Here is a 14,259-nt window from a genome sequence, read left to right as displayed (position 1 = left end):
CGATAAAACCGAAATAACACCGCAAGCATCGGTGTTAATGCGACGTATAACACCGAAATGTGAACTAAAAACCTGAAATAATTAATTTGACATAACTTAACTGACACTAAAAAAAATTGTACCTTCAACTATGGTAAATTCATTCAATGTATGAAGTTTGTGCCAAAAATGTATGATCTTTTCGGGTTGAAAAAAAAACTATATTACTTTCTTTGAACTTGCATCTACTATAAGTAACACGTTTTTGTTTTAATGACGTTGGCACTTTTTTTTCAACACAAAAACAATTGCCCAATTAATTTTTAATTTTACTGCGTAGTTCTGTTCTAGACATATGATTTTATTGTATAAGTGCATCGTATGTCAATCAAAATTGAACTGTTTTTTGAGGGAAATAACTATTAAGAAATGTTTTTTTCCTCATTCATATTTTTTTTTTTAATTTACAATAATTTTACGGATAAAGACATTGAACAAAAATAAAAATCAGTGCTACAGAATTTTTTTTTGTCAAAATGAAAATGACCTAAAAATAAAACCCATAGAATCTTGCCCCGTGCAACTTTACCTTCATGAGGACGGGGAATGATCGACGGGCCCACATCTCTTTGGCACGCTCACCCAGTCTCCTCCGTGCAAACAGTAAACATTAGCAATCACTCACTCACTCACCTCTTATCGACGCGACGTACGAGAAACTCTTCGCGAACCGGTTGAGTCCAGTCGACGAACAACAGAAGCTCGACTGACGAAAGTTCGGATCTTCTTTCTTTTGTTTCTTTTTTTTTTTTTTTACGTCGACTTATCTTATTCCGCCTTTCGTTTTCGTTCTTCTTCCCCTGGGATATATATTATACGTGTGTGTGTTTCGCTACGACGCGGGTGGACGCCGAAGAATAAACACCGGTGGAGGTGAATCAATCCCGCGCGGACCCAAACAACCCGGAGCCCCACATCGCGCACTACGACGGAGAGGGGGGGGGGGGTGTGACTCTGGTGGTCAGGTGACGCACTTTGGTGGCGGCGAGGCCTGCGTCTTTCTGGTCTCGCGGTCCCGTCCGACTACGACGTCCTCAGGCTCGTCAGAGGTCTTCGAAGTCGCCCGTGACAGCGCCTATGTGGTCGGCAAGGGTTGAACAACGGTGCTTGAGTCCTTTCCTCGAGGGGTTGTTTTGAGCCCGGTGGTGCCGCGGGCCGATCGATGCCCTGTTTTTTTTTTCCTTTTCCCCCTCGGCCCACCTCTTCGTAGAACAAGGGTGAAGGAGAGAGGGGATAGGACACAGGGTATTGCGGATGGAAACCTTCCACTCTCCCCTGTCTACAACCTCAGACCGGCGAGGAAATCGATTTTCCAGGACCGACGTCAACTGTCTGCCGTCCCCTACACCCCTCCCCGGACGGTAACCAACACCAGCGCCGGAGGACGATCGGGGGGGGGGGGGGGGTTCTTCCACCCCTCTCGCCCCTTGATCCATGTCCCGCGCTGGGTTGCGATGACAAGCTCCCCTCGTGACGTCGGCCGGTGACGTCATTCCGGGAAGAACAGTGACAAAAGTCCATTTTTGCGCAAATGTGACTGCTCTTTTGGAAATAAACATGTTTTTTTTTATCCCCGGTCTAAAATTAAAAAAAAACTAAATAAGAATGAAAATATGTGAGCAAGTCTTTCAGTAACTATTAAGCCTAGTACACACTAATAGACCATGTTGCGCGATATAGACGGTCTAGAGACATGGTCTATAGACGGTCTATGGGCACCGTCCTTCGTCTCGTCTAGCGTCCACACTACGATTTGAATTTCTCGTCTCGTCCCCGTTAGTCCATCATGGAGGACATTGTTTTGTGCGGAAAGAGTTCCTGCTTAGTACTAATTGCAAGCGAAATAACGCGAAAACGTAAACGTTGGTGGACGCGTGAAGTGTTCGCAGAAGGACCTAGGTTCGGTAATACGTTATTAAATAAATTAAGACTGGAAGACGCTATGGGTTTTCGAAATTTTACCCGGCTGACATCTGCTGATTCTGAAGATTTGCTTCTGAGGGTTGGAGGATTAATAATGAATAAAGATACAAAATTTAGATAAACTATTCCAGCTTCTCTTCGACTGGCTGCCACCCTGCGTTTTCTCTTTCACAAGCCTCATGTACACCTTCAGAATCTCTAAGCAGGCAATATCGCAAATGGTACCAGTGGTCTGCGAGGCCATTATCCAGTTTTACGATACTTATGATCTTTTTTGAACCTACTTATAGACTACAGAATGCTCTTAGTACACTAGTTGAACCAAAAAAATTTGTTATACTTGATACAAAAACTTTTCAATCAGTCGTATTCAGTCTATGGTCTCCCATTCCAATCGGGAGACCATAGACCTGCGATTTTTTGTCTCGCAACAGACTCGTAGACGGCGATTGGTCTATAGACATGTCTACATAGACAACTCTAGACATGTCTCAGAGACAAAAATCGCGCAACATGTCTACTAGTGTGTACTAGGCTTTAACCTCGGTAACGAGAAAAATTCATGTGTTCTCGTTGCAGATTCACTTATAATACGAAACTGAGACACGAAATCACGAAATTAAACGCAGAATTCCTCAGAATAATGCCGAGCGTATTGCAATTAAATGTACATGTTAATTTTGATTTCAACTACATTTCTTGAAGTGAATCTCGTGTAGTTTCCGCACCCATCGCTAGATCTCGCTGCCGGAGCAGCTGCGTTGACTATTGAATCATTTTGATTACTACACAGAAATTTTAAACTATTTATAATGAAACTGCTCCGATAAAAGCGAAAAAGACTTGAAAATAACTAAACCCCGGTTTCGGATCTGATTTTCAACAAGGAATTTTATTAAAAGACTGCTCATCCCGTTAAAATAAGTTAAACAGTTAATGGTATATAGCTTCCCTTTGGCTTTGTGAACTTTGGTCTCCCCATCCGCCACAGATGGCAGCACCGTGGTTACACATTTCCGTTCCATGCGACTTACGTTCCATTCACGAAATTACTCCTACCAAATACCGCATACCATGCGCTAAGATGTTACATATCAAAAAGTCTTTCTTTTTAGCATCCCAATCAGACACTGCATATTGGTCCACTTCGAAGAGTTGCAAAGTCGAAGCTGTAATTATATAAGATCGGGTCCTTTCGGCTTCGCTTACCACCTATGTTTCATCAGAATAATTAACGCTCGTTTATAAGTGAATGCACCTATTTTTTTATTTTTTTTATTTTTTGCAGTTTTCGTAATGTATCTTTGTCTCCTTGGAGTTACGTTTGTTCCCAGATATGTCTCGTATTGCTTTGTATTTGTTGACTAGTCACTTGTGTTGTAATGTCATTGTTATTTTAGAGTTACATTTGGAAACGGAGAAAAGGAGCCCATTTAAATTTAAAAAGGTCATTCTTACTAAACTTTAGAGATAAAATAAACACGAATCTAATAAAAGGAGCTTAACCACTTCTGGCTTAAGTTACTTCTTCGCAGTTTGGTTGGTTGGTTTCGATAGCAAATCAGCCATCAAACTTTGTTCGCAACATTACTCAGCCGATTTTTTTTTTTTTTTTTTGGTGCTGTATTCCTGTGCCTTATTATCGTTTCGATGTAAAGCAAATAAAGTCTTATTACACGGAGGAAACGCAGTTTGTACTTTCAAGTTGTAGCAAAAGTTGGATAAACTCTTAAATTTTTGTTTATTATTTCGTTTTATCTTTTAAGCTATCTGGAGTTAATTTTTACTATTTCATCTCGCTATTTGGTCACATTGTATTATTTTTCGCATTGAATGTTTCCCTTACTAAAACCGTCAAACCTCAGTGGAAAACACTAAAATTATCTGATTACATTTTTATTTTCGTTGCACTACAGCCAAAATATCGGCTGAACTCTATTTTTTTCAAAGATTTTTTTTTCTTAATGATATTATTTATTTTGGCATTTTTTACTTACAGCCATCAAATACTCATTTTAATGTCGTTCCTTCCGTAGATTCTCCCTCTCTAAGTCTTGCCCAGAACCCAGAAGGAATAAGTTTCCAGTTCAAGTCCTAAACTAAATATTTAAAAACTAACCTCATGCCTACACAGTCATCACAACTCAATACGCAAGCAATGTGACGTAATTACTCTTGGAGTAATAGTCCTGAAACGACGGCAGTTGCGCTACAGTTCCGAATACCTAACAGGTATATGTACACTGTTAGAAATGTTCACCTTGAATTTACGTAGTTACGTTAATTACAAATTATCCAGGGATATTCATAAATGTACCGTTATCTTCGTACATTTTGGGTCCACAGCTCACTTATTTTGAACATGAACCCAAAAGATTAATCTTAGTATTTAAGAAAAACATTCAAAAACTGACTAGTCTCATGCAAAAGCACACTTATTACAACCACAAGTGTGTTTACCTTGTTTATACGACAAAAAAAAACAGGATTAGGAAGTTGAGATACGCCCTAGTTTCTACAAAGATCCAGTCATCTCAAATTAGGAAGAACTGTTCGTTTATTTGAAGTGAATTCTTCTTCGAAATATCCGTACATTTACTGTTAATTTCTAACAGTTTATAGGGATTCTATATTTCATAGTTGTATTTCAAGCCAACGGGTGAAAAACTTTATAAAGTGTAGTTAATTTACACGGCAATTACGCATATGTGCACCAACGTTGAGTTTTTAAAACATCCACCTACATTTTGTGTAATACTACACGATTGTGGGTAATTTGACACAAGAAATAATGTTTCCTGATAGGCACACAGGCATAAAAGTGAGTAAAGGTACACTTTTTAATAATGTTTTAAATTACATGCTGTTTGTGTAAAATTATACACCCCGTTGGAGCATTATTATCACAACATATGTTATTTAACTTTATGTTAATGAAATTTTACTAGGACATTTTATATGTAATACCATCATAAAAATCGTTTATTTACACGGAAACTTTGCATATTTACAATGTTATGTTTTTAGAATATCTAGCTATATTCGGTGTAAAATTACATTATGTAGTGGTAATTTTGCAAAAGGAATGTGTAAAAAATATAAACTGTGTGTATATATATATCCTAATTACTCGACAAAAATGTAAAAATACATTAACAAAAAATGTAAAATAGTTTTTAAAATGAAGAATTCTAATCTCTTGTAGATCGATACCGGACTGTCTCAAACTAATCACCGCATTAAAATCATGCTTCTAATTTTTCACAATAAAAAATAGTAGGCAGAATATTATAAATGCCTTCAGCCTAGTGCAGTATGCCCCACTACTGTCAGCCAATTGAACGATGATTAAAGCAGTAGAACGAACTTCATGCTGTTTGATTCAATACAACATTTCCCGGTTGTGTGGACTTGCGAGAACAAAATGGACCAACCTTCCATGCGCATCCAAACTACTACCCAAAATTTACGTCTTTTTGTTTTCTTCTTCAGTATTTTGAGCTGAATAATTGATCATTTCAAAGGATCACTTGAGGCTAGATTCAACACATAACAATTCCAAATCTGATTGTGATGGAACTAGTCTTCCAGCTGAATACTATTCACACGTGGTTACGTATGTGCAAAGTTTAAAAAAATAACTTAAAGCAAAATTGTTTTAAAATTCATTGATTAAATATTACTGTTGTACAGTACGCATATAATGGTGCACTTTGCTGCGTCTGATTTGTTATAATTTTAGTCCCTCCTGATGAAGATTTTTACCAGGCATAGGAGTCTATAATGATTCTCTTAAGACTACGTCCTATGTGCCATGTTAGTGATTTCGTATTATTTTCATTACTATTTATTGGAGAATTTCCCTGTATATTTAATCCAATAGCTTACTTGCATTTGATATTCGGTACGAAACTTCTCAACAGATATCTATCAAATGTTATTTTCTATTTTTATAAGGTCATGCAACTGAACATACTTAATAATTATCAACACTTGGGTAGCTTTTCACTGCTACTAGATAATCTTTATAATATGTATTTTTAGAAAATTTGAGACGAAACATGACATGCAAAAGAATAAACGTTTACAGGAAAAAAAACCTCCAATAACAGTCATGACAAAGAATCGAATAAACATGGCGTGTATCGACCGATGCCTTGTGAGGGCAGGGTAGCAACCAAACGACGTCATCTTGTTTTCAACAGTTTTTTTTTTTTTTTTTTTTTTTTTTTGCCATTTAATTTTTTTATAGTTTAAACTTCATATTTTTCCTTCGTTAAAGTGTTGAGTTTAGTGGAATGCCTGAAGTTTAAATAAAACTGGCTGCCACAAATGTGTTCCCTTGTGAAGTCATTGCTCTTAAGTTCGTTATTTTATATTGACGTTCCACGTGGTTAAACATGCCGACATTTTGAATGGCTGAACTTTCACAAGATGAAATATTATATATATATATATATATATATATATATATATATATATCATAGGTATAACATTTTTTTTTTGCATAATCAGATTGGCAAGTTACGTTTTTTTTTTTTTTAATTTTTGTGCTATATGGATAAGGAGAATGAAATGGAATATAAAACTGGAAATTTTCAGTTTTAAAATAATTTTTACTGGCTAACATGTAATATGGTTTAATTTCCTTCATAAAAAAAAGGAATTAATTTTTTTCTAGCCTTTAAAAATCTCTCACAATTGTTATGATTTTAAGGGACTGAAGTAAACTGAATAATTTTTTTCTGAAAGAAATTCAAACGATATCACGCAGTAGCCATCAGTTTTGCCTTAACACCCAAACAAAAATTTTCATTTATTCCATTTGGTTCTCCTTATACATACAGCACAAAAATGTTAAAAATTCAGCTTTACCAGCTATTATGTAAGAATTATGCACTATATATGTTCAGCCACTCAAAAATTCAACAAGTTTAACTGTGTAAGTCGTAACTATAAAATTTTGTCCTGGAATGTTAAATAACCCCTTAATATTGATTAATTTGTTTGGGAATGTCTACAATTATAGTAATAATGGTGCCAAAGCTCAGTTCCTCTCAAGCCTAATTAACTCGTTTTGGAATCTGCGCGCGTGAGATATCGTTGAAGGACTGTCCTTGTGAACTTCCTGCCCAGCCGCTGCGCAGAATGTTGGCCTTGCTCCCGGGCAAGGCGGGGGGGGGGGGGGGGGGGGGAGGTGTTTATTCTTTTACTCGTGCACTTACCAGTTGCGGTTTCCGGTCTGGATCTCCTGAGGTTGCCGGCTTTGATAAACAAAATGAAAACACTCTGTGTGTTGATCATGGGAAAATATGCTAAAGCAAAACGACAAACAACGTTGCGATGGAGGTAAAAAAAATGGGGGGGGGGGGTGGTTAGGTGCAATCCACGGAATTATATAACGGCATGCTGTGACGTAGTTGTAATCACTTTTTAACCTCTTCATCGCCATATTAATCCGCCCAAAATATTGCATAAATGGTGCTTGATAACGTATGATGGTAAGTATAAAATAGAATTTTCTTCGTTAAAAACAATCGTGTTGAAAAAGAAAAGAAAAAGTCAATGAAACCGTTTCCACAATGCAAACACTTCACTTAAGCTTTTTTTTTTGGGAGTCTAACCAACATGGCGCAACAATTGACTGATGAAAAAAAAATGTCTTCATACTCTTACCGTGTAAGCATGCTGACATGTCAACCCCTGGTGTAATAGGCTATTAGTCATGTTAATAATTGAATTCAAAGAGGATGACCCCCCACCTCATTTTCCCACATGCATAGCAAAAATATTTCTGGTTATAATAAAGTTTAAAGATTATTCATTTGCTAATGATTTGTTAAATACTTTGTTAAATAATACTTACTTCGTGATGTTATGTTTACGATTGTTCCTAGAGAGTTTCTGTTAATCTAAGGGTGCGGTTACAAGGAACGCCCAACTACATCAGGTGGACAGGTTTAGTAACCACGATCACAAACGCGAATGTGTACGGTAACATAGCAAGCGGTTGGTATCAAGTGTGTTCACCTCCGTAAACAGATTGTCTACTGTCATCGAATGAATGTGTTGTAGAACCCATTTATTTTGTATCTAGAAAAACGTGTTTTTTTCCTTCTACTTGTTGTACGCTAATACAGAGTTATAAAATGAATCTGCGTTGATTTTATTTGTTTATATTAATCACTTTACTAGACAGAAGCAACTGACGAAACAGTTAACAATACTTCGTCAGCAAATTAGGCTTCTGAACAAAATGGTTCATGTAAGACATAGTTTGCAACAACAGAAGATGTTCCAGTCGGTAAAATATTACGAAATCAGTAGTTTTTTCCCCACATTATACTCATAACAATATTTTAAACATCTTCTTGCTTGTTCGCCCTTTGGGTATGCACCTGGATTCAAGTTATACACAATAATTACTTTTTTTAACTTTTTATTAGGATATTCTTTAAATACTTGCTACCAAAACATTTTATATAAGTTCTAAATTTTCTAACACAATGTATGTTACATAGTAAATGTTTACTGTAACTACGTGTTTATCGTCATTTGGGAGACTACAGTACTTGTTTGTTTACAAGCCATCAGTTTTGTATATTCCACAGGAATTGACTATTTATAAGATTTATAGATTTATAAGAAAATGGTTTGGCAACTAGATCTTAAAAATGCTTTTGTAAAATTACAAAAATTTAAATCGTGTTTTTAGCCTAGGTCTACAGTAATGGTAATTTGGTTTTATAAATTGAAAATGTAACAGAAGAATTCATTTAAACTTACAGATATTTGTACATTTGTACATTCACATGAAAACAACGGTATCGTGTTTTCCCGGTACCTGTAGTAGTTAAAGTTATTATTAAACCGTTCCCCGTACAGCTTTCCAGTATTAACTGCGCACATTAGAATGCACATAAAATAAAGTCCAACTACTGAAAATACGAATATCTTTCATGTGGTTTTAAAAAAAATGAATGTAAAATCAATTAAAATATAAAAATCATGCATTAATTTTCGTAAGAAATATTCAGTAATTCATATATTAAAAATAATAACCTTAGCCATGAGTAGAGACCTGTAAAATTCGCGGATTCATTTCATGATAGGATAGAGTCCAAATACTTTTGACATTATTTTGCGTCAGTGATTGGGCCACAGTTTATCTGAGGGACTCTGGGCCAATGAAAAATTCTTTAACAGAAGAATTAGCGAATCACGATCATTCCAGTCAGAAGGTGTTACGAGTCGGTAACCGATCAGCAGATGTAATTTGCACGAGTGCATAGAGGATCATGGAGTCTATATCCTTTAGGGATTTTAAATCGCGAATTTTTCAGGTCTCTAGCCATGAGTTGTGCAAAGTTGCAATGACTTTGCTTTGCAGTATTACAAAACTATTTCTCGGCAGCATGTTTCGAAAGGAAATGTTTTTTTTTTCTGTCTAAGCGAGGAAAGGAGGCAGAGGGACGTCGACCACCATGGCAGAGAGTTCGAAAGTGTTACAGTGTTAAGGTTTTGTCCCTGAAGATCAGTTTTTTTTTCTTCTTTTCTTCACGCTGGAAGGTCGCCGAGGCGTCGGAGCGGAAGAGTCCGGGGAACTCTCACCCCATGCCCGGGATCATCCTGCGGGCGTTCTGCATCATGCCCATGGGCACCTGCATGGCCTGCTGGGCGTAGTTCTGCGCCATGCCCTGCATGCCCTGCATGCCGGGAATGCCGGGAATGCTGCCCATGGAGGGCAGCCCGGGCATCTGCGGCCGCGGCGAGGCGAGAACCGCGCACAGCACAGCCGACAGCAGCTGCGACACGAGCATTCCTCCGTTACTGCTTTCCTCGGCACTCAGACAATTGGCAATTTTTTTGACGTCACAACGTCTAATAAATCGATGAACGCCGGCTGCACGCACGAAAAAAAGTGTCCCGTTACGATCATCGTACGCTTGCGCCCCATCTACCGCTCTTCCACTCGATTGGAGGGACATTAAACTTGAAACACTCCCATTCGTTTCATACTTTTCCCAAACATCGTTCTATCCTTAACAGAATAAACACAGATTGGAAGAAGTTAAATAGCAAACGTGTATAAAAGTTATAGTTAAAAATAATCTGTTCGTTAAAGTAATACACATATTATAATTAATGATTGGAAATTAAATTAACTTTATCAATTAAATTGTAGATTTAATTTCACTCCTTATTTATATCCGTACAAAATAGTGATAATTCAATAAAAATGATTCAATTTTATTCATAAAAGTATGCAATCATTTCATTAATGTTTTGTTATGACGTTGTCACGTTAAACTATCGTCCGTAAACCGACTTTACAGACAACAGACAACCAATTTTTTTTATAACACTAACAAATTATAGAAACACTATTACATTCAAGACTTGTGATATCTAAGCAAGTTTCAATTAGTTACAATCGGATCCTGTGTCCCGACTAATCCATCAGTATCGTGCGATATAAAAAGAACAATAGAGCATTATTGCTGCTCAACGAAATAAGTCATAAATGACATCAGTAAAATGGAGGTGACACGGTGAAACATTTTGTCCTATTTACGTGTGTGTGTTTTTTATTGTGAATTAATATGTTGTATCAGTTTATTGTGTATGATTTAACTACCATTCATGTTAAACATTATAAACTTCAGAATCCATGTTGTACAGGTTATGAATGTCGAAATTTGTTAACTGCAGAATATTTGGCTAATTTAGACATGTCAACATGGTTTTGTCACACTCTACCATGTGAACATCTGAAGGGGCTATTTCTGTAAAAAAAACTTTCTAAACATTCACGTATCTCTAGTTAACTGAAATTTTGTCATAGAATAATAATGTTTTTATTACAACTGGTAAATGTCTGTGCAAATGTGCGTACACCAAACGTCACCAGGGAAATCACATTTCGCGAAATAATCTGATCGCTCGTGAGACTGCGGTAAGGTATGCCTACACTAGCGATTGTTCCATTGCGATTGGCGGCCGTTTGCGAGAGAAGCCATTGCCTTATTTGGGAGGACCGTTTAGGACGCGCTTGCTTCCGCACTGGATGGCCGTGATTGGTGCGCTGACAGTCGATATGCACCTTAAATAATCCCAGCCAACCGGAAAACACAGACACTGCTACAAAGTTATAACTAGGTGCAAGCATTTGTCGCGAAAAGTTCTGAACACTGATTAGACTGCAACAAGGTATACCCGCACCTGTGATTTATTCCTTGTGATTGGCGGCCGTCTGCGAGAGAAGTAGTTGCCTTATTTGGCTGAGCCACTCAGGACGCATTTGCTTCCGCAATGAATTACTGTGATTGGCGTTTTAACAATCGTCATGTACCTGAAAGAAACTCACCCAAATCACGAAACACGGACGATGCTACAACGTTTTAACTTTCAGTTAGTTTCGGAATCTTTTCGCGAAATATGCATGGCCCTAGTTATAACACACAGCTGGAATGGAAATCTTTTCGCTAAGAATGCATGGCCGTAGTAATATTTGAAGGCCGGGCGCATGGAGTAATTAGAGAGAGACAGAGAGTTCACTCGCATGCTGGTGAAAGTTCCTTATTGAATGTTTTCTTTAAGGGGCAAGGAGGGATGGTAGGTCTATGTATAATACTTAATATATCTCGGAGTATTTCACTATAAGTAGTCTTTTCTGTAAATGGAACAGAAATATTAATGTAAATTACAGATATTTCTAAATTTTACATTTACATGAGAACAACTGTATCACTACAAAAAATGTTCGCAGTAATACTGGGTTCGAATTCTTAACCAGACATTTATGCTTGGTGTTGTCTCTGTACCTCCAATAGTTTAAAGTTAATTTTAAAATGTTCCCTGAATAGCTTTCTGGTCTTAACTGCGCACACAATCAGCACGATAAAACAAAATATATTCACATTTTTGAATACTCGATTATCTTTTCCAGTGGTTTAAAAAAATTATGCTTGAATTAAATATTAATTAAAATATCAAATTATGCGCCAATTTTCGTAAAAGTTTCTCAGTACTATCTAGAAGAACGAATTTAATATTGGAAAAACTTAGCAAGTTTTGTTCAAAGATACAATATCTTTCTTGTAGTATTGCAAACTGACTCAAGGGAATATTTTGTAAAAGTACAGAAAAGTTTTGTTATTTTCTGTGAACCGTTGACACGATGGGCTCACCAGTATCTTCCGCAGCATTTTCAGAGAAGGAAGTGCTTTCGGAGTTGATGCGCCGTCTGATGTTCTGGACTGCGATGCTCTGTGCGCCAGTCTTGCAGGCTTTATATACGTTTCTGATGGACGATGACCTTCGTCATTATTTTATTTTTTTCCCCCTCGCTGCGACAATTAGCCAGCGGAACAAAGTCGCTTTCGCGTTGGAAACCAGTAAGTAGCCACCGACACTTCGCCGACGAAAATTGTGCGAAGGAAAACGTCCCAGCAGAGTTGCGGAGTATAAAAAACAAAAAAGACGACTTCTTTGTCACGGTGTCGCCGAGGTAAATTACCCAGCAAGGTCGCTGCGTGGGTTAGTCATTACGTACGTGAGAAATTTTATGAGCGTCGAGGAAATATATATGCTGAATTGTTCTACAGAGGAAATAACTTATTTTTGATGTTAAATTTTTGACGTGACAACGTCTAATAAATCGATGAACGCCGGCTGCACGCACGAAAAAGTGTCCCGTTACGCACATTGTCCCGTTTCGCTGTGTCCCGTTACGCTCATTTTATATTGCTCTTTGCTAACCTCAACCTCCTAGCATTGCGACCGAGTCCGTGGCGTAATTCTGTTTTCATGCATTTCAATGTAACATTTTCATTGCTCTTTGCTAACCCGTTCATCCTAGCATTGCTGCAGAGTCCGTGACGCAAATATATTATTTTTGACAGCATCTTGGTGTTGGGTAAGCCATTTTCCTTCACATCATCCTTGAAACACTCCCATTCGTTTCCTTCTTTTCCTATCATCATCCTATCCTTAACAGAATAACACAGATTGGAAGAAGTTAAATAGCAAACATGTATAAAAGTTATAGTTAAAATAATCTCTTCGTTAAAGTAATAAACATATTTGAATTGATGAGTGCAAATAAAAGTAAATTTATCAATTAAATTGTAGATTTCATTTCACTCCTTCTTTGTATCCATATAATAGTGATAATTCAATAAAAATGATTCCATTTTATTCATAAAACTATGCAATCATTTCTCCAACGTTTTGTTATGACTTTTTCACGTTAAACTATCGTCCGTAAACCGACTTTACAGACAACCAATTTTTTTTAAGAGCCGGTGTAGTACAATCAGTATCACATTGTAACGGAACTGCGTATTTAACGAAGTTAACAGCTGTAACGTACGTAATTAAATTTGCTCAATGGCGTGGGTTTTGAATATATATATATATATATATATATATATATAATATATTGGGTAGGCTGGCTGTTATTTGGACTACAGCCGCCATGGGTTTGTTTCGTGAATTTCCAAGTGGCCTCGAAGACTGTAAGAATTAATTGGTGTTTATTTGTTGCGGACTAAATCTATCAGCATTTCTTCCATTGGCTCACGGGTCTCTATCTTGAGAGTTTTACGGCTGAAAAAACAATAAATTGAGTCACCAAACCTCGAAAACCTCGGCCCAACGTTCACAAAGCTCAACTGACTCCATACCAACACCAGAATCTTCAGAGAGCACATCCACTTCCATTACCAAGCAATTGTCTGCATTCCCGTCGCTTCTCGCGAGGTGGACGGCCGAGGCTCACTCGAGCTGATGGTGTGATGGTTAGTTTAGACACTTCAGCATGTCGTTGCACCAATTGGGTAGCATATAGGCCTATAAGTATGGGCAAAAAGGCCGACTACTGCGACAAGACCTCCCCCCGGAACTACGAAGGCACCTGCGTGGGACTTCGCCGTTCTAAAATTACGAAACCGAACAGTTGCCTAACCAAATATCATTTGTGCCATCACTTTCTTGTTTAAAAAAATTCATAAAAAGTATATAACGACTGTACATTTTTTTAAAAATAAGTCAGCATGTCTATAAAACTTACTTTGACAGGTCATAGTTTGGGGCTTCGGGTGTTGGAGTTAGATGTAAAATGGAGCATTGGAATCTCAGATTTTGAAAAGTACAATTCCATACAGAATATTGACGAAGATAATTCCATGATCTGTTTCCTGACAAAAGTAACGGGACCGCTGAAGAGTTACAGCTACCTGTTAGCTCTTACAAAATTGACCTCAATGCTAATTTAATCAAAATGTAGAATTTCAA

The 14,259-nt window shown here is 37.3% G+C and overlaps 1 protein-coding gene and 1 long non-coding RNA gene across 2 annotated transcripts in view; both read right to left on the bottom strand.

Moving 5' to 3' along the window:
* Positions 1 to 1,368, bottom strand: part of LOC134540055 (sodium- and chloride-dependent GABA transporter 2-like) — a 71,015-nt gene extending 69,647 nt beyond the window's left edge. Inside the window, exon 1 of the mRNA XM_063382508.1 lies at positions 673 to 1,368. The gene's annotated coding sequence lies outside the window, so the exon portion shown is untranslated. The remainder of the gene's footprint in view (positions 1 to 672) is intronic.
* A 7,016-nt stretch (positions 1,369 to 8,384) lies between these two features.
* On the bottom strand, positions 8,385 to 12,270 carry LOC134539827 (uncharacterized). The gene is made up of 2 exons (XR_010076352.1): positions 12,153 to 12,270; positions 8,385 to 9,767 (listed from the first exon to the last, which is right to left on the bottom strand). It is a non-coding gene; the product is annotated as an uncharacterized LOC134539827 (long non-coding RNA).
* Between the last annotated feature and the right edge of the window lie 1,989 nt (positions 12,271 to 14,259).

Source organism: Bacillus rossius, chromosome 16 (genome assembly GCF_032445375.1).
Source record: "Bacillus rossius redtenbacheri isolate Brsri chromosome 16, Brsri_v3, whole genome shotgun sequence".
In the NCBI taxonomy this organism is placed as follows: Eukaryota; Metazoa; Arthropoda; class Insecta; order Phasmatodea; family Bacillidae; genus Bacillus; species Bacillus rossius.
The sequence above is the reverse complement of the archived record's forward strand: the minus strand, read 5'-3'. Positions and strand labels throughout refer to the sequence as shown.